Here is a 26,896-nt window from a genome sequence, read left to right as displayed (position 1 = left end):
CCTTATGCCCGGGGGCCTGGCACAGTGGCAGGTGAGGCTGGCGATGCCAACATTAAAGCCTGAACGGTGGCTGGGACACAACCCTTAACAGGTGCACCATAGCACAGGTGCATACGCTTAGTGGGACTCTAGTCCCATGGTCTTCCCTGGGGGAATGAAGTTATGAAACCCCTGTAGAGCCATTCACTCTCCCTAATGTTTAATAACACTTTATTACACAGTCATATGCTTCAGTTGGTGTTACTGTTAATATGTAATAATGGCAATAACTTCACGCTAAATTGTATTTTGTGTTGCTGGTTCATCTGAATCCCAAACAAAACAAAAAAAGGTCATTGTTCATTAACAATTTTACCATGAAATGTCTATATTTCCACACCAGCTAAACAATGCAGTACAATACATCATGATATTGTCACAAGCAAGTCGTTAATGACAACTCTGGAGAAACAAGCAGTCGGTCATTTACATTTCTCAATCAGAGAGAAAAGTAAAGGTTAAGGAGAGGTATCTCTTAGGTGTGGAGGTCTACAGACTTAAGAGGATCCCTCCACAGCAGAAACAGGTCATGTTGTCAGCAGGCAGGCAGGCAGGCAGGCAGGCTCTTTCTCAGCACAGAGCCACGCTGCAGACTGAACTCTCTCTGTTTCCTTCAAACACTAACTCTGTCTCTCTAGCTCCCTCCCTCTCTATGTCCCTCTAACCATCTCTTACTTCCTCTCCCCCTATTGGTCTTCACGTTTACCTCCAGTCATGGCGACCGTGCCTCTGAGTCAAACAATCCAATACTTTGCATCAATATAGGTTTTGCCCCTGTGACCTATAACATTAATGTGTGAAAAGGATTCCACCCCACTGTGGATTCAACCCCATTGTGGATGCTGGATCTCACTGAAGATGACCATCAATTAGTATCTGGCTCGTTAAAAGGCCACCAATTAACTGAAAGACTCTTTGAATCGCTCATTTAGAGATTTTCTCTGAAAAATATAGGACAAATGCCATCCCTTTAAAATAGTTAGCAAGAATATTTCAAATAGTTTAACATGGGCTAATTAACGGAGTTGAGATGAAGACCTGGATCCACAATGGGTTCCCAGGACCATGTTCCTCTCTCAGTCCCCCTTGGCTCATAGACAGCCTCAGGCCCAGACCATGTGTCAGGTATTTAGTATACTAAGCCTTGTTGTGAGAGAACAACTCAGCACATACATATATGTCTGTTATGATGACCCCAACATGCGAAGCCTGCTGTGTGTCTGTCTTAACTTGATATTAGATTTTATGGAGGGAGGGGTTGGCAAGATGACAGAAACTCAATCTGATACAGTGTTGTGGATGGCATGGTTGGTTGTTTCTCTTATAGTGTTCTGCGGGACAACATTTCTCTCTATCACGCACGTACCCACACATACACACGCTTGCTTTCTGCCTCAGCATGGGTAGGGTCTGAAGCAGGTTTCTTGTGTTGTGTTGCTGAATGGGTCTCATTAGGAACTGAGCTCTCAAGGCCAGACATACAAAAGCTTTCCTACCCTTCCTCTCCTCTCCCTCCTGGCCGAACTCAGGGGGCTACCCACTGGCCACAGAATACACTCACACAGACAACAGATTCATTCAGTTAATCTCTCACACACACACACACACACACAGGCCTGCTGTGAGGAGTTGTAAAGTGTGATACCGCCAGAGGAGAGGTAGCTGATGTTGAATTAGTATTGTTCTCTGTGGTTGATGGCCAGATATCATCAAAAAGAGCAGTGTTGAGAACTCAAGGATACACTGGGAAAAACATTTTTAAATCCATGTGGAGCTCAGGGATGGCCCCAAAGCACACTGATGCCACATGTTCACTTTGTTAAAGATGCACTATGCAGAAATAACTCTGCCATTTCCTGGTTGTTAACATTTGAATAGTTTGCCTAATTTCAATTTGTGACTCAAAACAAGCAAATATAGCATAGAGAATAATTGTACTAACTGCTGTGAAATACATTTTCCATAATCAAAAATATTATATTTTCAGGTGTTTAAAGCTGGTGTACAAAACTGAAAGTAAAAGAAGCAAGACTAAACTTACATTGCATTCAGAAAGTATTCAGACCACTTCCCTTTTTCTACATTTTGTTACGTTACAGCCTTATTCTAAAATGTATTAAATATTTTTTTAAATCTCAATCTACACACAATACCCAATAATGACAGTAAAAAGGTTTGTATTCAGACCCTTTGCTATTAAACTCGAATTTGAGCTCCGGTGCATCCTGTTTCCATTGATCATCCTTGAGATGTTGCTACAACTTGATTGGAGTCCACCTGTGGTAAATTCAATTGATTGGACATGATTTGGAAAGGCACACACCTGTCTATATAAGGTCCCACAGTTGACCGTGCATGTCAGAGCAAAAACCAAGCCATGAAGTTGAAGAAATTGTCCGTAGAGCTCTGAGACAGGATTGTGTCGGGGCACAGATCTGTGGAAGGGTACCAACACATTTCTGCAGCATTAAAGGTCCCAAGAACACAGTGGCCTCCATCATTCTTAAACGGAAGAAGTTTGGAACCACCAAGACTCTTCCTAGAGCTGGCCGCCTGGCCAAACTGAGCAATCGGGGGAGAAGGGCCTTAGTCAGGGAGGTGGCCAAGAACCACTCAGAGAGCTCCAGAGTTCCTCTGTAGAGATAGGAGAACCTTCCAGAAGGACAACCATCTCTGCAGCACTCCACCAATCAGGCCTTTGGTAGAGTGGCCAGACGGAAGCCATTTCTCAGTAAAAGGCACGACAGCCCTCTTGGAGTTTGCCCAAAGGCACCTAAAGGACTCTCAGACCACGAGAAACAAGATTTTCTGGTCTGATGAAACCAAGATTGAGCTCTTTGTCCTGAATACCAAGTGTCAGGTCTGGAGGAAACCTGCCACTATCATTACGGTGAAGCGTGGTGGTGACAGCATCATGCTGTGGGGATGTTTTTCAGCAGTAGGGACTGGGAGACTAGACAGGATTGAGGGAAATAGGAACAGAGCAAAGTACAGAGTGTTCCTTGATGAAAACCTGCTCTAGAGCACTCAGGACCTCTGACTGGGGCATAGGTTCACCTTCAAACAGGACAACGACCCTAAGCACACAGCCAAGACAATGCAGGAGTAGCTTCGGGACAAGTCTCGAATGGCCCAACCAGAGCCCAGACATTAACCTGATTGAACATCTCTGGAGAGACCTGAAAATAGCTGTACAGCGACGCTCCCCATCCAACCTGACAATGCTTGAGGATCTGCAGAGAAGAATGGGAGAAACTCCCCAAATATAGGTGCGCCAAGCTTGTAGCATCATACCCAAGAAGAGTCGAGGTTGTAATTGCTGCCACGGGTGCTTCAACAAAGTATTGAGTAAAGGTCTGAATACTTATAAATGTTAAATAAAGAGTTTGTTATTTTTAACAAATGTGCAAACATTTCTATAAACCTGTTTTTGCTTTGTCATTATGGGCTATTGTGTGTAGAAAAACAACTTAATCCATTTTAGTGTAAGGCTGTAACGTAACAAAATGTGGAAAAAGTCAAGGGGTATGAATACTTTCCGAATGCACTGTAAGAACGAGAAGCATAGAAATAACCCACATAGAACAGATCTACCGCTTCTTAGGCAGGTTTTCAATGACAATGAATGATCTAAAACTCACATTTATGTGAATTTGGTTGGGTCGCCCAAAAAGTTACAATTCGCAGTTTTAATTATATAAACCTACAGTTTGAACACGCTATGCTCTCCTTTTGCATCCTCCCTCTCCTTTTGCATCCTCCCTCTTCTTTCTTTGTCCTCCCTCTTCTTTCTTTGTCCTCCCTCTTCTTTCTTTGTCCTCCCTCTTCTTTCTTTGTCGTCCCTCTTCTTTCTTTGTCGTCCCCTCTTCTTTCTCTGCGTCCCCTCTTCTTTCTCTGCGTCCCCTCTTCTTTCTCTGCGTCCCCTCTTCTTTCTCTGCGTCCCCTCTTCTTTCTCTGCGTCCCCTCTTCTTTCTCTGCGTCCCCTCTTCTTTCTCTGCGTCCCCTCTTCTTTCTCTGCGTCCCCTCTTCTTTCTCTGCGTCCCCTCTTCTTTCTCTGCGTCCCCTCTTCTTTCTCTGCGTCCCCTCTTCTTTCTCTGCGTCCCCTCTTCTTTCTCTGCGTCCCCTCTTCTTTCTCTGCGTCCCCTCTTCTTTCTCTGCGTCCCCTCTTCTTTCTCTGCGTCCCCTCTTCATATAAATAGGCTGATGACACAATCACACTTCACAAAAAGATTAAATAAAATAAGAGAAAGGGACTGGCTCTGGTACAGCGGCTCCTTTCTTCTGCTTTCAGAAATGCAGGTTAAAAAGCAGCCTCTTTTCATCTTCTCTCCATCTCTCTCAGACTCAGGAACAGGCAATGTATTGTGGTGGATAGAAAAGGATACCGTGGCATTTATCAGAGAGAAGGAAAAGAAAGACAAAACATACTCCCAATCAAGAGAAAGAATAAGAGAAGGGGAAGAAAGGATGTGTATAAAGGGCCTCTTTTTGCCCAAACCCCACCCCCCCGTACCCCTTCAGGCTAACTCAGACAAAAGGGGCAGGCCCACACAATGACCTGTCTCCTTTAGCCTCGGCACACTTTGTATCTAAGGCCCATTCAGGACCACTACTTTAGGTCACCCACGTGTTCACAGAGCATATGTGGCTGAGAAAGGGTGTGGGTGTGTGCGTGCGTGTATAGGTCCCCGTTTGCTGAGGGCCTTATAGGCTGGCGGGCCATGGCTCGGAGGCGTTGTCATGGAGATTTCTTTGCGCAGTAAGGACAACATCAAGTGATTCTAAAGAAGGCACCGATGCTACATGAGGTATCGCTTGAAAATGTCGGCAATCAGACGTCTACAGCGGGTGGTCCCTAAAACACAGCGAGCTGAAAGATTGGCACTGCTTTACACACTAACACACATCTAACCTAACAGAAAAGACAGTGAATGTGTGTGCCTCAGCCTCTCCAGAGTTTATATATCTTCAAGAGTCTCAAATCCACCCATATCACGTTTAGTATTGAGAAATAGTGTGAGAGAGAGCGAGCTGTCATTTCCATAAATTGGAAATGGGGCCGGAGGGTAGGACTGACATTTTATTGGCTCTTAACCAACCATGCTATTTTGTTGGTTTTTTTGCATTGGTCATAACTTATTTTGTACATAATGTTGCTGCTACTGTCTCTTGTGACCGAAAAGAGCTTCTGGACATCAGAACTGGGATTACTCACTTCAAATTGCCTTCCATCCTGCTAGCTAACGTTAAATCGGTGGAAAATAAATGGGACGAACTGAAAGCACGTGTACCCTACCAACAGGACATTAAAAACTGTAATATCTTATGTTTCACAGAGTCATGGCTGAACGACGACATTAACAACATACAACTGGCGGGTTATACACTCTTTCGGCAGGACAGAACAGCAGCCTCTGGTAAGACACGGGGCAGGGGCCTATGCATATTTGTAAACAATAGCTGGTGCACGATATCTAAGGAAGTCTCAAGGTTTTGCTCACCTGAGGTAGAGGATCTCATGATAGTGTAGTCCACAGCTTATCTACCTAGAGTTTTCATCTGTATTTTTTGTAGCTGTCTACATACCACCACAGACCGAGGCTGGCACTAAAACCGCACCCAATGAGCTGTATACCGCCATAAGCAAACAGGAAAACACTCATCCAGAGGCGGTGCTCCTAGTGGCCGGGGACTTTAATGCAGAGAAACTTATATCAGTCTTACCTCATTTCTATCAGCATGTTAAATGTGCAACCAGAGGAAAGCACATTCTAGACCACCTTTACCCCACACACAGAGACGCGTACAAAGCCCTCCCTCGCCCTCGATTTGGCAAATCTGACTATCCTCCCGATTCCTGCTTACAAGCAAAAATTAAAGCAGGAAGCACCGGTGACTCAGTCTATAAAAAAAAAGTGGTCAGATGAAGCAGATGCTTAACTACAGGACTGTTTTGCTAGCAGACTGGAATATGTTCCAGGATTCCTCTGATGGCATTGAGGAGTACACCAAATCAGTAATTGACTTCATCAATAAGTGCATCGATGACGTCGTACCCACAGTGACTGTACGTACATACCCCAACCGGAAGCCATGGATTACAGGCAACATTCGCACTGAGCTAAAGGGTAGAGCTGCCGCTTTCAAGGAGCGGAACTCTAATCAGGAAGCTTATAAGAAATCCCGCTATTCCCTCCGACGAACCATCAAACAGGCAAAGCATCAATACAGGACTAAGATCGAATCGTACTACACCGGCTAAGACGCTTGTCGGTTGTGGCAGGGCTGGCAAATTATTACAGACTACAAAGAGAAGCACAGCCGAGAGCTGCCCAGTGACACAAGCCTACCAGACGAGCTAAATAACTTCTATGCTCGCTTCGAGGCAATTTATACTGAAACATGCATGAGAGCATCAGCTGTTCTGGACGACTGTGTGATCATGCTCTACACAGCCAATGTGAGTAAGACCTTTAAACAGGTCAACATTCACAAGGCCGCTGGGTCAGACCGATTACCAGGATGTGTACTCCAAGCATGCGCTGACCAAATGGTCTTCACTGACATTTTCAACCTCTCCCTGTTTGAGTCTGTAATACCAACATGTTTCAAGCAGACCACCAAAGTCCCTGTGCCCAAGAACACTAATGTAACCTGCCTAAATGACTACTAAGCTTCCTGCCATCCAGGACCTCTATACCAGGCGGTGTCAGACGAAGGCCCTAAAAATTGTCAAAGACTCCAGCCACCCTAGTCATAGACTGTTCTCTCTGCTATAGCACAGCAAGTGGTACCGGAGCGTCAAGTCTAGGTCCAAGAGGCTTCTAAACAGCTTCTACCCCAAAGCCATAATTGTCCTGAACAGCTTATCAAATGGCTACCCAGACTATTTGCATTACCCCCCCCCCCTTCTATGCTGCTGCTAATCTATGTTATTATGTATGCATAGTCACTTTAATAACTCTACATACATGTACAAATTACCTCGACACCGGTGCCTCCCCACATTGACTCTGTACCGGTACCCCCTGTATATAGCCCCGCTATTGTTATTTACTGCTGCTCTTTAATTATTTGCTATTCTTATCTCTTACTTTTTTGGGGGGGGGGGTTTCTTAAAACTGCATTGTTGGTTAAGGGCTTTTAAGTAAGCATTTAATTGTAAGGTCTACACCTGTTGTATTTGGTGCATGTGACAAATTAAATTTGATTTGAGAGAGTTGCAAAACTGGTTCTTCTCCTTGGACTGGGTAAAATTGGCTGAGCCAAAGCCAATCTCAGTCAAATGCATGTGTGCTTGTGTGTACCGTCATGTATAGGTCAGACAGATACCGACATGAACATAAATGACTAAACAAAGCCACTGCAGTCAGAGAGTTACAAAAGCAACAAGGCACGTCATAGGCTATTGATTCTGAGCCAGGGAACCCAATTAACCAATCAATCAATTATTAAAAGGGGTGTGCACAGATAAAAATGGTTTAAAAATCAACATTCTCCTTTATGGAAACCTAGCAAATTATTGAAGGATTAACAGTTTGTTTTTAAACCAATCATGACATACGTGTTCTTTTTTTCTTTGTCCAATATGTAATGTAATTCCCAATAGAACTTGATTTCTCAGAGCAAAAATGTTATATAGGCTATAATCTATAGCTTAAAATTGCCAGTATTCTGGATTTACTTCTCTGCACTGCAATCTTTTGACTGTTTATAATTGGTGAAAATGGTCTCTCACCAGGTACAGTAATGATACAGCACATCATTCCTTTTCAGATGTGTTTCCTGGTATATTTACCTGCTGTACAAATCCATATTTTAAATAGAGGTGAGATAGATAGCTATGATGGATAGAGATGTAGAGATTAGAGGTCGACCGATTATTCAGAATGTCCGATTAATTAGGGCCGATTTCAAGTTTTCATAACAATCGAAAATCGGTATTTTGGGGCGCCGATTTACGATTATTAAAATGTATTTAAAAAAAATATATATATATCTTTTATTTAACTAGGCAAGTCAGTTAATAACTTAAGAACACATTCTTATTTTCAATGACTGCCTAGGAACTGTGGGTTAACTGTCTTGTTCAGGGGCAGAACGACAGATTTTCAGCTTAGGGGTTCCAATCTTGCAACCGCACAGTTAACTAGTCCAACGCTCTAACCATTGCACTCCACGAGTAGGCTACCTGTAACGCGAATGCAGTAGAAGCCAAGGTAAATTGCTAGCTAGCATTAAACTTATCTTATAAAAAACAAATCAATCATAATCACTAGTTATAACTACTAATCCAGTTTAGCAGGCAATATTAACCAGCTGAAATTGTGTCATTTCTCTTGCACGCAGAGTCAGGGTATATGCAACAGTTTGGGCTGCCTGGCTCATTGCGAACTAATTTGCCAGAATTTTACGTAATTATGACATACATTGAAGGTTGTGCAATGTAACAAGAATATTTAGACTTAGGGATGCCACCCATTCGATAAAATACAGAACGGTTCCGTATTTCACTGAAATAATAAACGTTTTGTTTTTGAAATGATAGTTTCCGGATTCGATCATATTAATGACCAAAGGCTCATATTTCTGTGTGTTATTATGTTATAATTAAGTCTGATTTGATAGAGCTGTCTGACTGAGCAGCAGCAGGCCCGTAATCATTCATTCAAACAGCACTTTTGTGCGTTTTGCCAGCAGCTCTTCGCAAGCACAGCACTGTCTATGACTCCAAGCCTATCAGCCTAATGGCTGGTGTAACCAATGTGATATGACTAGCTAGTTAGCTGGGTGTGCGCTAATACTGTTTCAAATGTCACTCGCTTTTAGATTTGGAGTAGTTATTCCCCTTGCAGCGGCTTTTGTGGAGCGATGGGTAACGATGCTTCGAGTGTGGCTGTTGTCGATGTTTTCCTGGTTCGAGCCCAGGTAGGGGCGAGGAGGGGGACGGTAGCTATACTGTTACACTGGCAATACTATAGTGCCTAGAAGAACATCCAATAGTCAAAGGTATATGAAATACAAATGGTAGAGAGAAATAGTCCTATAAATACTATATTAACTACAACCTAAAACCTCTTACCTTGGAATATTGAAGTCTCATGTTAAAAGGAACCACCAGCTTTCATATGTTCTCATGTTCTGAGCAAGGAACTTAAACGTCAGCTTTTTTACATGGCACATATTGCACTTTTACTTTCTTCTCCAACACTTTGTTTTTGCATTATTCAAACATGTTTCATTATTTATTTGAGGCTAAATTGATTTTATTTATGTTTTATATTAAGTTATTAAATAAGTGTTAATTCAGTATTGTTGTAATTGTCATTATTACAATTTGTTTAATGTTTTTTTTTTATTATTTAGAATTATTTATACATTAAAAATTAAATATATATATATAAAAAAAATAACATTTTCATAATGTTTTCATAATTAAAAATCATAATCGGTCGACCTCTAGTAGAGATATAGAGATATAGGCTGTATAGAGTTCCTAAGAAATGGCAATGCACTTTTACGACTGAAAGTAGAGTATTCAACTAGAAGGTGCTTTGTTTTTTGCTCTAATAGCTGTGCAGTTGAGGAACAAGCACACTTATATTTATTTTGTTTGGAACACAACCCTGCATCCCCGGCGTCACACAATTACTGCTGTTGTTGACACAATCCAAAAACGTTCTATTGACAACAATTTTGGTGTGCATAGAATTGAGTCATGAGTGCATTCAGGTGCGTGCTCCGGGGCAAGTTTTCACATAGGCTCGTTCTGTTCAGGACAACCCAGGGTATAACACCATGTCATCTTCTAACTGTACATCAAACATAGTGATTATAAATGTTGAAACTGTATATGACATGGTTTTATGATGTGGAAAAGTGAAGTTCACATTTGGACTCACAGGTGTTTGGCTTGCTTGTATGACATCAAAGCGCTATTTATTATAAATCCTCAACTTCTCATCTTTCAATATACATTGAGTCCTACTAATTTATAGCATTTTCCTGACTCAGACAACAAACATTTTTGCAAAATTTGGCCAAATAGCAGGAGGAATGAGGGCAACTTTTTGTCAGGTGTGGTGTTCAAATTCAGAACAGCTGTCAGTCAAAACATGTTTAAAGTTGTGAAGCACAACTTTTTTTCACAAAAAACAGACAAGCACACAAAGTTCTTTCTTATTAGCTTTCACTGATTCCAAAAGAGATACAAATCATTCTCCAAACAGAGAAATAAACAAATCCACTGGGTTGTGACAAACCACTATGTGACATTGACACACCTGACAGCCATAACAAACATCTGTGTCGGAGACACCACAACAGGATACAAATATTCATGGTTAACAATGACACAAAATTATCAGAAGCAAATTGAGAGTATTTTTTGACTAGGCCATTTATTAATAACTTAGCCATACATTCTCCTCCATAAAGAAGTGATAGTGAAATAGTGTATTTTGAATCTGTATATTAAGATATTGTATATTCTATCAATATAATTATTTTGAATGTATTTTTACTCATTTATATATTTAGGCTTAATTTAACCAGGCCAGTCCCATTAAGACAGCAGTTTATTTTAATAGGTAGCCTGGCCCAAGAGGTAGTAGCATCACAATCATCCATACAAATACAGTACAGTGGCATTCCATTAACCACAGAACCACGTGAAGACATTTCTATTGTATTGTGTGAAATGTACTGCCTCTCCCCATTTGTGTCTTGGAAAATGCATTGTAGAGAGCAGTCTGTAATATTGTTACTTAGTCACACCAGCCACTTGTTAACTTATTGTTATAGAAAATAAAATATTTCCCTATATGTGGATGAATTTGACAAAGACTGTGTAAATTGCATTGCTTATGTTTGTGTAAACAAACAATTCAACACTGAAAAACAATTGTATGTTGCACATTCCTTATAATTAGTCTTTTTTTAATAGACTTGTGAGAGTAGTGTCAGTCATGCATTGATGAATGAATCAAGTAAAATTCCACTGTCTGATGTGACGTCGCTCACATTACATGAACAATGAAATAGGCAAAACACATTTTAGACAACAAAACATCCTGGAGAAATGTATTCAGATAGCGGCATGGTGAAACACACCTTGGTCCTGTAGCAGCTTGCTTTCTGCTGCAACGCCCCACCTCATGCCCTCTCTGCACTAACACACACCTGCAGCAGGTACAGGAATACACACACACAGCCCAGACTTGTGTATTCTGAGAGGGATTAAACGTTGTTTAGCTGTGGCATGAGAAAGTCAAAGCAGCATTCACAGCAGCTTCCGTTCTTTCTTGTTCAGACTGATTTATTACCGTGAGTGAATAGCGCCTTATAGCTGAAGACGCCACGGACTTAAAACACCACTATAGACTGTTGAATCTACACCCACGGTTCACACCAAGGTAAAGATGCACAATACAACACCAGGTGGAGTTGATTTTATTCCCAGAAATTGTAAAGAACTTTGAGGTATTTGACTCCTACTACCATTAAGCATTATTTAATAACACTACACCTGTGCTCAGAAAGCTGTCTAAAATACATTAGACTGTATTTTAGACTGTTATAAATGTGACATTATGCTATATTTATAAGACTGGCACAAAATGTAACAGAAAGACACCACACAGATGAGATGACTGGAAAACAGCAAAATAAATGGCACAGGCAAACCAAAATGTTCAATAGAATTACTGCAACTTAAGGCTAACAAAATAAAAAAGTTCAGTATGCCACAAACAAGATGTTACTGCCTTAGTTAAAACTTCATAACATTGCAAATTGAAACCCCTGTTACAGATTGTAACCTCAGCTCTCATTTTGGATCAAACTTTTTTCAGTAATTTTACTTTATAATACTGTATATTAATGACTGAAGTGGAATCGGTTTGGTAGAAAGGAGTCTTACCTTGAAATGTGAGAGAGAGGCTGATATGTAAGGCAACAGGTAAGATATGCGTTCTCTAGTCTCGGACTGAGATTACTACTGACTGACTGTCTCTTAACTGTGTCTACGGTCTCACTGCGTCTCTACTGATTGAGCTCTATGAGCAATGCTGAGTCTGAGACATCCTCTGTTTCCCCCAATAAGGTACCACCGAGACAACAACGGGTGGAGACTGTGTGTGTGTATGTGGGTGCATGAGATAGCATGGGGGGGGAGGGGGAGTCAGAGGTCCATTAAAAGTCAATGATCTGCTAACTCTCCTCCATAGCATGAAGTCTGCATTGACCAATCAGTGGAATAAAACACTAAACTGGGTTTACTCATGACACAAAACCAGCCTGTGTTATTTTCAGTGTTAGGACATCTCCTACTGAAGTGATGTGGTGCATTTCACAGTTATGTACAAAGATCAAGGTACTCTTTAAATCAATGTATATTACAAAAATATTACCTCATGATCTCTTTAAATCATATCATGCCTCAAGAAGGAAAGAGCCCATTCCATGTGAACTTTCTCTCTCACAAACACAGGGATGGTGTATAAAGCCATTTTCTTCCATTGCATGCCTCTCACCTGGTTGGCCCTGTACTAACACACTTAGTCAACTTTAGTCAATGATTACTGCTCTCTTGTCAATATTCTATCATTTTTGTCCGGTCACAAAGAGAAAAAGGCCAGTCTGGCTCATTAATCTTGTTATCCAACAGGAGACAACATGCAGTAACATTTCCCCACAGGGCTTTCACTCCCCTCATTATAGACAAGAACACGGCTTATCAATCTACCCTGTGACACCCTTCCCACAACATCCCTGACAGATACGCACACTAAATATTTTAAAAAGTGGTCTAAGAGGCGCTTTAAAACATCCAGTTATCTTGCCAAGGACTATATAAATGTTCATTTTTGTATTCAGCTTTTGATTCTAAATTATTTTTAAAAAGTTTCATCTGTTTTACCTCATTTATACCAGCATGTCACATGTGCAACCAGAGGGAAAAATACTCCAGACCACCTTTACTCCACACACAGAGAAACATACAAAGCTCTCCCTCGCCCTCCATTTGACAAATCTGACCAAAATGATATCTTCCCGATTCCTGCTTACAAGCAAAAACTAAAGCAGGAAGTACCAGTGTCTCGCTTAATACGGAAGTGTTCAGATGACGCGGATGCTACGCTACAGGACTGTTTCGCTAGCGCAGACCGGATATATGTTCCGGGATTCATTCAATTGCATTGAGGAGTATACCACCTCAGTCACCGGCTTCATCAATAAGTGCATCGACGACGTCGTCCCCACAGTGACCGTATGTTCCCCAACCAGAAACCATGAACTACAGGCAACATCCGGACCGAGCTAAAGGCTAGAGCTACCGCTTTCATGGAGCGGGACACTAATCTGGACACTAACAAGAAATCCAGCTATGCCCTCCAACGAACCATCTGTCAAGACAGGACTAAGATTGAATCCTACTACACTGGCTCTGACGCTCGTCGGATGTTTATTTTTTTAATTTTACCTTTATTTAACTAGGCAAGTCAGTTAAGAACAAATTCTTATTTTCAATGACGGCCTAGGAACAGTGGGTGCCTGTTCAGAGGCAGAACTACAGATTTGTACCTTGTCAGCTCGGGGGTTTGAACTTGCAACCGTTTTGAACCGGTTACTAGTCCAACGCTCTAACCACTAGGCTACCCTGCCGCCCCAGGCTTCCCTGCCAGATTTGGCATGGCTTGCAAACTATTGCGGACTACAAAGGGAAACCCGGCGGCGAGCTGCCCAGTGATGCGAACCTACCAGATGAGCAAAATGCTTTTTATGCTCACTTCGAGGCAAGCAACACTGAAGCATGCATGAGAGCACCAGCTGTTCTGGATGACTGTGTGATCATCCTCTCTGTAGCTGGTGTGAGCAAGACCTTTAAACAGGTCTTGCTCACAAGCCCACGGGGCCAGAAGGATTACGAGGACCGGTACTTAGAGCATGCGCGAACCAAATGGCAAGTGTCTTCACTGACCTTTTCAACCTCTCTCTGACCGAGTCGGTAATACCTACATGTTTCAAGCAGACCACCATAGTCCCTGTGCCTAAGAAAGCAAAGGTAACCTCCCTAAATAACTACCACCCCATAGCACTCACATTGGTAACCATGAAGTGCTTTGAAAGGCTGGACATGGCTCACATCAACACCATCATACCGGAAACCCTAGACCCAGCAGATCATGCAATCTCAATGGCACTCCACACTGCCTATTCACACCTGACAATCACAGGTGATAAAGGTAGGCAACAACACATCTGCCACGTGGATCCTCAACACTGGGGCCCGTCAGGGGTGCATGCTTAGTCCCCTCCTGTACTCCGTGGCCAAGCATGACTCCAACGCCATCATTAAGTTTGCTGACGACACAACAGTGGTAGGCCTGATCACCGGCAACAATGAGACAGCCTTTTTTATTGAACCTTTATTTAACCAGGTAGGCCAGATGAGAACAAATTCTCATTTACAACTGCAGCCTGGCCAAGATAAAACAAAGCAGTGCGAGAAAAACACAGAGTTACACATGGGATAAACAAACGTACAGTCAGTAACACAATAGAAAACTATGTACAGTGTGTGCAAATGTTGTAAGATTAGGAAGGCAATAAATAGGCCAGTGGCGAAATAATTACAATGTAGCATTAACACTGGAGTGAATAGAAGATGTGCAAGTAGAGATACTGGGGTTCAAAAGAGCAAATAAAATAAATAACAATATGGGGATGAGGTAGTTGGTTGTGCTATTTACAGATGGGATGTGTACAGGTACAGTGATCGGTAAGCTGCTCTGACAGCTGATGAGTAAAGTTAGAGAGGGAGATATAAGTCTCCAGCTTTAGTGATTTTTGCAATTCGTTCCAGTCATTGGCAGCAGAGAACTGGAAGGAAAGGCAGCCAAAAGAGTTGTTGGCTTTGGGGATGACCAATGACATATACCTGCTGGAGCACGTGCTATGGGTGGGTGTTGCTATGGAGACCAATGAGCTGAGATGCGGTGGGGCTTTACCTAGCAAAGACTTATAGATGACCTGGAGCCAGTGGGTTTGGCGATGAATATGAAGCGAGGGCCAGCCAACGAGAGCATACAGGTCGCAGTGGTGGGTAGCATATGGGGCTTTGGTGACAAAACGGATGGCACTATGACACCAAATTGGATGTTGTCTGAGTAGAGTGTTGGAGGCTATTTTGTAAATGACATCGCCGAAGTCAAGGACTGGTAGGATAGTACGTTTTAAGAGGGTATGTTTGGCAGCATGAGTGAAGGAGGCTTTGTTGTGAAATAGGAAGACGATTCTATATTTAATTAGATGCTTAATGTGAGTCTGTAAGGAGAATTTACAGTCTAACCAGACACCTTGGAATTTGTAGTTGTCCACATATTCTTAGTCAGAACCGTCCAGAGTAGTGATGCTAGGCGGGCGGGCGGGAGTGTTGTATGGCATTGAAGCGCGTCTGGAGGTTTGTTAGCACAGTGTCCAAAGAAGGGCCAGATGCATACAGAATGGTGTCGTCTGCGTAGAGGTGGATCAAAGAATCACCAGCAGCAAGAGCATATCATTGATATATACAGAGAAGAGAGTCGGCCCGAGAATTGAACCCTGTGGCACCCCCATAGACACTGCTAGAGGTCCGGACAATAGGCCCTCTGATTTGACACACTGAACTCTATCTGAGAAGTAGTTTGTGAACCAGACGAGGAAGTCATTTGAGAAACTAAGGTTATTGAGTCGGCCGATAAGAATGCAGTGATTGACAGAGTCGAAAGCCTTGGCCAGGTCAATGAAGACGGCTGCAGAGTACTGTCTTTTATCGATGGCGGTTATGATATCATTTAGGACCTTGAGCATGGCTGAGGTGCACCCATGACCAGCTCTGAAACCAGATTGCATAGTGGAGAAGGTACGGTGAGATTCGAAATAGTCAGTGATCGGTTTGTTAACTTGGCTTTCGAAGACTTTAGAAAGGCAGGGCAGGATAGATATGTCTATAACAGTTTGGGTCTGGAGTGTCAAATAGTCTGGGTAGGCATTTGATTAGCTGTTCAGGAGTCTTATGGCTTGGGGGTAGAAGCTATTCAGGAGCCTCTTGGATCTAGACTTGTCGCTCCGGTACCGTTTGCCGTGCAGTAACAGAGAGAACAGTCTGTGACTGGAGTCTGGAAGCTTGGCCCCGGTGATGTACTGGGCCATACGCACTGTCCTCTGACCTGGTACCCCTGTATATAGCCTCGTTATTTTATTTTTTACTTTAGTTTATTTTGTAAATATTTTCTGAACTATTTCTTGAAATGTATTGTTGGTTAAGGGATTGTAAGTAAGCATTTCATGGTGTGGTCTACACCTTTTGTATTCGGCACGTGACTAATAGATTCCTTGTTATGCTTCATGACTTGACGATCCAAGAGCACAATACATTTGAAGGATCAAAGCGACCAATCACTTTATTTAATTGGTCTGAAACACACAGACACAAACAGGAGGAGCATACACACACAAAATCACACACACTTCTGTCTCCATTGTGGTGCGTCTCTGTGGACCCCTGGTTCAATAGGACAGGGAGAACAATGCAGACTGCAACAGAAGAGGACAGAGGAAAACCTTTGTCTGCTCTGCTGCCCTTATGGAGCTGTCTGGTGTAGGCCCATCGGAAATGGGGCACACACACACACACACACACACACACACAAGAAAGAAGAAGTACAAGAACACACACAAACCACACACAAAGGCAACAAAACACACACACACACAAACACACAAAGAAAACCCATAAATACTGCCCTTGGGTTCTTGGTATTTGCAAATTGGAATGAAGTGGAGCAGAAACCTATATACTTCCTGACTAAAAGTATGTGGACACCTGCTCGTAGAACATCTCATTCCAAAATCATGGGCATTAATATTGAGTTGGTCCCCCTTTGCTGTAATAACAGCCTCCACTCTTCTGGGAAGGCTTTCCACTAGATGTTGGAACATTGCTACAGGGACTTGCTTCCATTCAGCCACAAGAGCATTAGTGAGGTTGGGCACTGATGTTGGGCGATTAGGCCTGGCTCACGGTTGGCGTTCCAATTCATCCTAAAGGTGTTCAATGTGATTGATGTCAGGGCTCTGTGCAGGCCAGTCAAATTCTTCCACACCAATTGCGACAAACCATTTCTGTATGGACATCGTTTTGTGCACGAGGGCATTGTCATGCTGAAACAGGAAAGGGCCTTCCAAAACTGTTGCCACAAAGTTGTAAGCACAGAAAGGTCTAGAATGTCATTGTATGCTGTAGTGTTAAGATTTCCCTTCAATGGAACTAAGGGGCCTAGCCCGAACCATGAACAACAGCCTCACACCATTACTCCTCCTCGACTAAACTTTACATTTGGCAATATGCATTGGGGCAGGAAGCGTTCTCCTGGATTCGCCAAACCCAGATTTGTCTGTCGGACTGCCAGATGGTAAAGCGTGATTCATCACTCCAGAGAACGTGTTTCCACTGCTCCAGAGTCCAATGGTGGCAAGCTTGGTCATCTTGGTCATCTTGGGCTATCGTACAGCTGCTTGGCCATGGAAAGCAATTTCATGAAGTTCCCAACAAACAGTTATTGTGCTGACGTTGCTTACAGAGGCAGTTTGGAACTCTTTGTGAGTGTTGCAACCGAGGACAGATGATTTTTATCCTCTATTCACGTCAGAACTCGGCGGTCCAGTTCTATGAGCTTGTGTGGCCTAACGCTTCGTGGCTGAGCCGTTGTTGCTCCAAGACATTTCCACTTCTCAATAACAGCACTAACAGTTGACCGGGGCAGCTCTAGCAGAGCAGAAATATGACGAACTGACTTGTTGGAAAGGTGTCATGTTGAAAGTCACTGAGCTCTTCGGTAATGCCATTCTACTGCTAATGTTTATCTATGGAGATTGCATGTCTGTGTGCTGGATTTTATATACCGGTCAGCAACGGGTTTGGCTGAAATAGCCGAATCCACTAATTTGAAGGAGTGTCCACATAAATGTCTATATATAGTGTATGTCACTCAACAGACCAACACTCAGAGAGCTAGCTAGGGACCCTAGAGTCAGCAGGATACATGTTAACAACAGGTTATTAATACATAGTAACTGTATTCAGCAGCTATTGAGTCTTCGACAAAGCTTTAATTAACAAGGAAGTGTAAATACTATTTCAATAGAACTTGATAGATGACTAGATTTGACTTGGAGAGAGAAAGTGCATCCAGGTCACCTCTCATCCTGTGTGAACCCATTCACTTGGAGGCGCATTGCTCAGAGAGAAGGGGGGAGGGGGAGAGGTGAGAGGTCAGGGGTCAGTCCTCTCCTTGCAAGAGCAGCACACACAGTTTACCAGTTACTGTGGTTAATCACCACACCCAAACAGTGTGTCAGTGTCTTCTCTTTTCTACCAGACCCTCTCTGCTACTGACAGACTGTATGTCAGTGTCTTCTCTACCAGACCCTCTCTGCTACTGACATACTGTATGTCAGTGTGTTCTCTTCTCTACCAGACCCTCTCTGCTGCAGACAGACTGTGTCAGTGTGTTCTCTTCTCTACCAGACCCTCTCTGCTGCAGACATACTGTATGTCATTGTGTTCTCTTCTCTACCAGACCCTCTCTGCTGCAGACATACTGTATGTCAGTGTGTTCTCTTCTCTACCAGACCCTCTCTGCTGCAGACAGATTGTATGTCAGTGTGTTCTCTTCTCTACCATACCCTTTCTGCTGCAGACAGATTGTATGTCAGTGTGTTCTCTTCTCTACCATACCCTTTCTGCTGCAGACAGACTGTATGTCAGTGTGTTCCCTTCTCTACCAGACCCTCTCTGCTCTGAAAGACAACTGGAATTCAACACAGCCAATGGGGCTAGCGCAAATTAGACCCTGCATGACACACACACTGTCTCCCTTTGACACCTCTGATAACTTCTAGAAGATTTCACTGTCCGCAGTCTACTCGATAAAACTGACAGACACACAAAGAGAGAAGGGAGAGTGAATGAGACAAAACAGATTGGGAATGAGGACGGCAAAGAAAGATAATAAGAAAGCAAGAGAAAATTGAATGAGGAATAGAGAAAGGAGATGGACAGAGAGAAAGGTCAAGGACTCCCCACTGACGGGCAGCTTTGTGTGCAGCCAGTCACTGTAAAGCCACACACACACACAAAATAGGTTGGCAATGAAAGCTTTAAATCATCTGAAATTGCCGAACTTCAGACTTCTCAGTCCCATCATACACACAGTACCCAGACCTTGCTTGCTCAACGCATTTAAAACACATACACTACCCAGACCCACACTCACAGAGTGACGTGCTTATACCTTGCACATTCATTGCCCATGAAGACATATCTGCAGTCTAGTGCTGTCAATCAACCTATTCCAGCCTTTAAGACTGAGCCAGGGGTGGCATCCTTAGTGGTGGTCAATGTACATGTTCTGTCATTTTCACCCAGGGCTATGTCCATAGTGATCTAGAAAAGCAGATTGCACATAGATTCTACCAAGGGAAGACTTCACTGAATTATGAAGAATGTTCTCTTTTCTTTCCTTACCTACTACAACCAATCATCTACCACCACCAAAAGAAAGATATTTCCCGAATCTACTAATCCAAACACCTAACACCCCTCAGGAAAATACTTTAAAGGATAACTAGGCCACGACTCACGATAAAACAGATATAATGTAAATATATTCTGTGTTTTAACATTCGCAGCTATTCTCGGGAAAGTAGTTGATAGTTTAATTCTCATCTGCCAACAGAACTGGCATCGTCACTCGTTATTGCGTGCGCTGTCACCTTACAGATACGATGCTGTGACTGTTCTGCCTATTTAAAAAAAAAAATTAAAAAGACTGTCACCTTATGGCACACGCAGACTACAACTCAAGGCAAGGCGAAACGGACCTGTCTGTGTAACTTGATACATATGTCATTTCATTAGCATGGCTACTCATGTTCGAACATTTATGAAATAGAGCGCAAATATTGCCTTGTATTCGAAACACTCGCGATCCAGGATGCGCGCATGATGTTTGGGTGGAAACGCATAGGGAAACGATCCAAAAGTACACGAAGCGTATGAAATTGTATGGACAGTGAGTTATATGTCCTGTCGTTAACAAGTAGCCTAGTACAGTGTGTGTGGACTCATCACACTAATCCTGGGTAAAGTGCCCCGCTCTGTTCTTTTCACTCACCACTCCTGAAGCTCGCGGGCTTTCCAAACGTCTGTTTCTGTTTTTCCCGAGCGCTCACCGCTGATTGCTCAGCGAATGCAAAGCACGAGAAGACGCGTTGTGTCGGCTTCTCTTCCGTCTACAGGAAAGACGAGGACAGGGTTACAGAAGAACCTATCGTTGCTATCAACTTCACGGTAGTTCTGCCCAACACTCACACAACCTCACCCCGCTTTCTCCCCATGACTTTCTGGTGTTTTGTTTCTAACGTTCACTCTCCCTTCCACTCACCTCCCCCTTAAAGGGAAAGGACCTCTTTATCTGTCGCCACAATGGGATTGGAAGAGAAGGGATCATGAGAAAGGGCCCGGGTATCAAATCAATGGGATCATTAGACTGGAAAGAAAGGCCTTTTATGCACTCGATTCTCAATTGAAACAATAACCAAACTATCAGTAAGGTATCCCTTCCCCTACCTTCCAATATAGCACAAACAGACACACACAACAAGGGTAGACCATACATTCGTGTTCAAAAGTACCTAACACTTCTCAACACAGGACTTGAACATTCATGGGAAACAGCTTTCCTTATTCGAGTAAGTATTCCAAACGTTTACCTTCTTCGTGACGTTGGTCTACATTGGGTCAAAGTGTACGTAGGACGGCATCACCCTAAAGCAACCTGGTCTCAATGCATTTCGTATTATTCTTTACGTAAATCCGGTACTCGCCTTTTAGTATTATATGTTACGTTTTGTGTGGTATGTATTCATTTGTGGATGTCCATCACCAATTTCATATGATATGTTACGAATTACAATTCGTGTTATATGTTACGAATTTTCAAAATGTACAATACATTACGAAGTTGCTAAAAACATCTTATATGTTACGAATTTGCAAAACTTACAATATGTTTTGAATTATAGCTAGGAGGATAAGAGTCAGGTTTAAGGTTAGGGTTAAGGTTAGGAGTTAGGTTAACGGGTCAAGGTTAGTATTAGGGTTAGGGGAAGGGTTAGCTAAAAGGGTTAAGGTTAGAGTTAGGTGAAGGGATAGCTAAAAGGGTTACGGTCACAGATAGGGGAAGGGTTAGCTAGCATGCCAAGTAGTTCCAAAGTAGCTCAAAAGTAGTAAGTAGTTGAAAAGTTGCTAATTAGCAAAAATTCTAAACTTGTCCGTGATGAGATTCGAACTCGCAAGGGTTGCTAGATGTTCACATTATATGCTTAACCATCCACCCTACTTTTGTTGTTGCCTTAGTTAACCATCTGTCTTATGTAACCATACCAAACATAACATATCATACTAAATGGAGTGTCTCAGATTTACGTACAGAATAATACTAAATGCTCTGAGACTGGGTTGCCTGAAGTTGTATCACATAGTACTTTATCTGTTACAAGGATGGAAGCTTTGCAGTAGTGCTGAGCGATTAGTGCTTTTTGAGGTCAGTTCGGTTTCGGCTCGATTATTTTTAAAATAAATAATAAAGTTTTCGATTGTGATGACCTTTTTCAACATTAAATGCATTGTGCGTTATGTGGGTTGAATGTTGTAACAACACAGAATAAAACAATTAGTCTCATGATGGTAGTGACAACCCATTGCTGCTCACCACTTATAAACCATCATTTATTCACATATAATAAAATATTTCAGTTGTTGTGTATATTACTTTTGTTTTATTTGATTACTTTATTTAATTCCGAGTCATCTCATCTCAATAGAGCTGCTGCCTGTGCTGTCTGACAAAAACACTATTTTGTAGTTAGCCCGAAGAGGACTGGCCACCCCTCATAGCCTGGTTCCTCTCTAGGCTTCTTCCTAGGTTTTGGCCTCTCTAGGGGGGTTTTCCTAGCCACCGTGCTTCTACACCTGCATTGCTTGCTGTTTGGGGTTTTAGGCTGGGTTTCTGTACAGCACTTTGAGATATCAGATGATGTAAGAAGGACTATATAAATACATTTGATTTGATTTGAATTTGATTTGAAGTTCTTCACTGTAAATAAGACTGCTGAATACCAACTATCAATCACTTAGATCATCTCTATCATTTTCAGGTAGAGATACCTTGTTAATCTACAGCTGCTCTCTATATCGCCTCACGATCGAGCATTCTTCTCTCTTCAGTAGCAGGCGTAAAATTAACACAGACTGACATGTATATGCGCTATGGATTATGGTAATTGTAGTCCGTCGTGGAAAACGTACCCAATAGTCATACTTGAGTAAAATCAAAGATACCTTATTAATCAAAAATGACTCCAGTAAATGTGAAAATCACCAAGTAAAATACTAATTGAGTAAAAGTCTAAAAGTATTTGGTTTTAAATATATTTAAGTATCAAAAGTAAATGTAATTGCTAAAATATCCAGATATCAGAAGTAAAAGTATAAATAATTGTATTGAGTAAAAACTACATTATTTTCTTTATGAATGTAGTGAAGTAAAAGTAAAAGTTGTAAAAAATATAAATAGTAAAGTACAGATACAAAAAATAAACTACTTAAGTAGTACTTTAAAGTAGTTTTACTTAAGTACTTTACAATACTGATTGTAGTTAATTACCACGTTTTTGTGCTAAACTAAGTAGAATATTGGCCTGTTGGAAACTACAACTCCCGACTACATTGCACAGTTCAAACTGTATATGATTTATCTCTACAGAAACTGTGAGATATCCGCATTGAGCTCACAGAAGAAGAAAAAATTAAATGGAATTCAAATAATTGAACCAAAGTAGGTTAATTAGTTATTTAAAAAATAACCGAAGTGTCGGTTAATCGTCATTCACGCAGTCATTCAGTCAGTAGTAAGTGAATCGATCAGTCTGTCAGTATGTTATAATCAGCCAGCCTGGGCTGCCCTGGCCTCTGTTTACATTCAGCCCTCTTTCCAGAGAGAGAGAAAAAGAGAAGCGAGGTCCCTGATAGAGGGGGGGGGGGAGAGAGAGAGAGAGAGAGAGAGAGAGAGAGAGAGAGAGAGAGAGAGAGAGAGAGAGTGAGAGAGAGAGAGAGAGAATTGAGAAAGAGAGAGAGAGAAAGAAAGAGGTGAGGGCGAGGGCCGGGAGAGAGGGAGAGAGACTATAGCTAGCTATAGCTGGGAGCGAACCTATGTGCCATTTCTAATCCCCCCTGTTCCTGCCTTTGTGCTGTGGCCCAGCAGGAAGTGGGAGCTGGGCAGACAACAATTAACAAAAGAGCTGTGAAGAATACAATTAGCCATCAATGGCCAACCACAGTCCTTTGTGCCTGTCACCATGGTGATGGCCCAACACCACTATTGCAGAACCCTTTCTCCACTTCTCCTTTTTACTCCCCTTCGCCTTTGCTCTCTCTCTCCCCTCTCTCTCTTATTTTCTTTCCTACCTCTCAATCTCTCCCATCTCTTTTCTTTTTTTTCTCGCTCTCGCCAGTTCATCTTTCCTCTTCTCTGTACACACTCTCTCTCTCTGTTTATTTGTGCGTCACTCTGGTGTCAGTAAGCTGCAGTGAGACTGTTTGCCTGTCTTAGGATCTGGCACCCTTATTCTCCCCTCTGCCTTTCAGGCCATGCATCTTTGTCTGCCCTGCCTGCTGAAGCCAACCAAACTGGGCTGAGCTTTCATATCAATAGAGAGAGAATGTGAAAATACTACTCCAGGGGTGGGCAACTCCAGTCCTGGAGGATTCACAGTGTGTGTGCACACTTTTATTCAAACCCAGCACTAGCACACCTGATTCAAGTAATCGACTTACCATGGTCTTCAATCTCGATAATGATACATTTAATCTGGTATGTGTGCGTTGATCTGGGCTTGCACACAAGTCTGCACATACTGTGGCCCTCCAGGACCAGAATTGCCCATAAGCAAAGAGACAAGCTTTATATTGGTTTCAGTGGGACCTATCCCCACAAACCAAACTTTTTAAGTCCGTTATGTGTGTTTGCATCAGCACCTAGCCTCCATGCCATATATGTTGTAACAGACACAATCCAAGCTGAATGAGATTACCACACTCTCTTCCTGTGTGCCAGGTTGTCTCTTTGCCTCACTTTTGTGGGGTTGGCAGCCCCCTGCCCTTCCCTGATGGCAAAGATCTGTATCAGACCACACGGCTGCCTGCTCTTTGCCCTCACTCATTAGATGTCTATCTGACTGTGGGCCTCTCTGTTCTCTCCTGCATCTGATCTGTCAGCCTGCCTGCCTGTCTAATCTAACAGCACTCTCAGCACCACGGGTTGGTTGGACTGAAGAACAGTTTTCAAATGAATATCAACACACTGTCTGTCTCTCCCTGTGGTGCTGGTGGAACCCAGAGGGATGTCGGGGCACACTTCTGGGTATTAAGAGACTGGAAGATGACTGGTAACATTGGTTGTTAATGAACGGGTCATAGGAAAAGGGTCATAGGGAAAAAAAGTTTGGTGAGCCACCAGTTTTGGGGATAAAGAAGAATCATACTCATAATGCTTGCTTGTGCTTTATCACACTGTCAGCCAGAACATCAAGCTCAACCATTTTGTTAGCAATGCTAATGCTTAAAGAAAAGCCCTAGTGAAGAGAGATAACAGTCAGATAAAGCTGTGGGGGAAAGCTACTCATAAGGTTGACTATATCCTATTATTCTGCTTAGCTGACACAACTGTATATTTGATGGCAGCCAAAGCGATAAGGCAGATTTGCCTATGTGTGCACTTAAACAAACCAAGGTGTCTTCACCAACATGCAAAAGGCGAGGTGGGAAACAGAAGAGGTCGGATACACACACCGACCGCATGGGAGAAGTAGGCTGAGAATGTTATCGAAAACAGCAAACACATCACTCCTGTGTGTGTGTGTTTGTTAGTGTGCGTGATACATGCTTACACGATAACAAATGCTCACATTATTTCTCAGAAGCGAAGGGACCGCAACACCCCCTGTTCCAACACCGCTTCCGCAAATTTGAGCAAAACAACACATCTACCATCGGAAAAACACACTGCCGCAGTAACACTCCCTATCACAAACATTACCCTATTGAATCAGACCACAGTGACCCGATTGAGCTGATAGTTATACTAGTTCATGCACGGAATTTAAAATAAACTGTTATAATGTGACAGCCAATCTTTTTGTGACAACAATTTGGGTGATAGCCAACAGAAGGCCTCAAACCAGTGCCTTTGTGCTTGTCAAGCCTCATATGGCTGTTCAATTGGTGGAGTCAGGTGTGGTAGTGGTGGGCTGGAGCAAAAGCCTGCACACCATGCCGCTCTTGAAGACCTGTTTTGAAGAACACTGGTGAAGACAGTGAAATCAATGTCTATCTAACTTCTCTCTGTCTCTCTATTTCTCTTTTACTATCTATATATCTCTCTGTCTAAAGTCTAGCCCCAGTAACCACCCACACTCTCCCGTGCCCTGCCCTAACATAAGGCAAACAGCAAGCCACGTAAAGATCTGCTCCCTCTCCACGGGCACACACTCACACCAGTGGATGCTGCTGAGGGGAGGACGGCTCATAATAATGGCACACATGGAAACCATGTGTTTGATGTATTTAATACCATTCCACTTATTTTGCTCCAGCCATTACCAGGAGCCCGTCCTCCCCAATTAAGGTGCTACCAACCTGCTGTTACACACACACACTCAGGGCAGCGGCGTAGGGCAGTTTTGTGGGGCACCCACGCAAGGTCCAAGCAAGGCCTCCTTAGGGTTTTTTCTCCTTCCATGGGGCAGAGAGAAGAATGTGCAGTATTATAGCTAATCTCATGCTATTTTATACATTTTGAGAGAATGTTGTTGTTTTAGAGCTCAGTGATTTTTGAAAAATGGGACAATCTCAACAATTTCCACAAATATGTGTCTTAATATTAAATGTTTTTTAAATATATATTTTGATAGACCAAAGTATTAGCTATCCCACCATGTAAAGGAACAACCTCCTAATTATTATTTTTTCCCTCATAAGAAGCAACTAACTGGATTATGTAAACTCTGTCAGACACCATCATCAAATTAATTACAAATTAAAGCTGAACTGTGAGTCAACAAGTATTCAACAAGTATGTTTTGGTAAGCCTAAATAACTTCATGAGTAAAAATGTGCTTAACAAGTCACATAAGTTGCATGGACTCACTCTGTGTGCAATAATAGTGTTTAACATGATTTTTGAATGACTACCTCAGCTCTGTACCCCACACATACAATTATCTGTAAGGTCCCTCAGTCGAACAGTGAATTTCAAACACAGATTCAACCACAAAGACCAGGAGTGTTTTCCAATGCCTAACAAAGAAGGGCACCGATTGGTAGACGGGTATAAAGAAGGAAAAAAATACATTGAATGTCTCTTTCAGCATGGTGAAGTTATTAATGACATTTTGGATGGTGTACCAATACACCCAGTTACTACAAAGATACAGGTGTCCTTCCTAACTCAGTTGCCGGAGAGGAAGGAAAGCGATCAGAGATTTCGTCATGAGGCCAACAGTGACTTTAAAACAGTTAGAGTTTAATGGCTGTGATAGGAGAAAACTGAGGATGGATCAACAACATTGTAGTTACTCCACAGTACTAACCTAACTGACAGAGTGAAAAGGATGCCTGTGCAGAAAATATTCCAAAACAAGCATTCTGTTTACAACAAGGCACAAAAGGAGCTGCAGGTAGCATTGGTAGTTA

At 42.5% G+C, this 26,896-nt stretch overlaps 1 protein-coding gene across 3 annotated transcripts in view; it reads right to left on the bottom strand.

Annotated features, from left to right (window-relative positions):
* The window catches only part of LOC109891077 (transcription factor SOX-13-like), a 70,038-nt gene extending 49,488 nt beyond the window's left edge, over positions 1-20,550 (bottom strand). The window contains exons 1-2 of one of the 3 annotated variants that reach the window (XM_031825134.1): positions 20,466-20,550; positions 20,259-20,376 (exon numbers count right to left, since the gene is read on the bottom strand). The gene's annotated coding sequence lies outside the window, so the exon portion shown is untranslated. Of the gene's footprint in view, positions 1-20,258 lie in introns of all 3 variants that reach the window. The other 2 variants (XM_031825136.1, XM_020483375.2) reach the window with 2 other exon arrangements.
* Between the last annotated feature and the right edge of the window lie 6,346 nt (positions 20,551-26,896).

Source organism: Oncorhynchus kisutch, linkage group LG5 (assembly GCF_002021735.2).
Source record: "Oncorhynchus kisutch isolate 150728-3 linkage group LG5, Okis_V2, whole genome shotgun sequence".
Lineage (NCBI taxonomy): Eukaryota > Metazoa > Chordata > Actinopteri > Salmoniformes > Salmonidae > Oncorhynchus > Oncorhynchus kisutch.
This window is presented reverse-complemented; position numbering and strand designations above follow the sequence as displayed.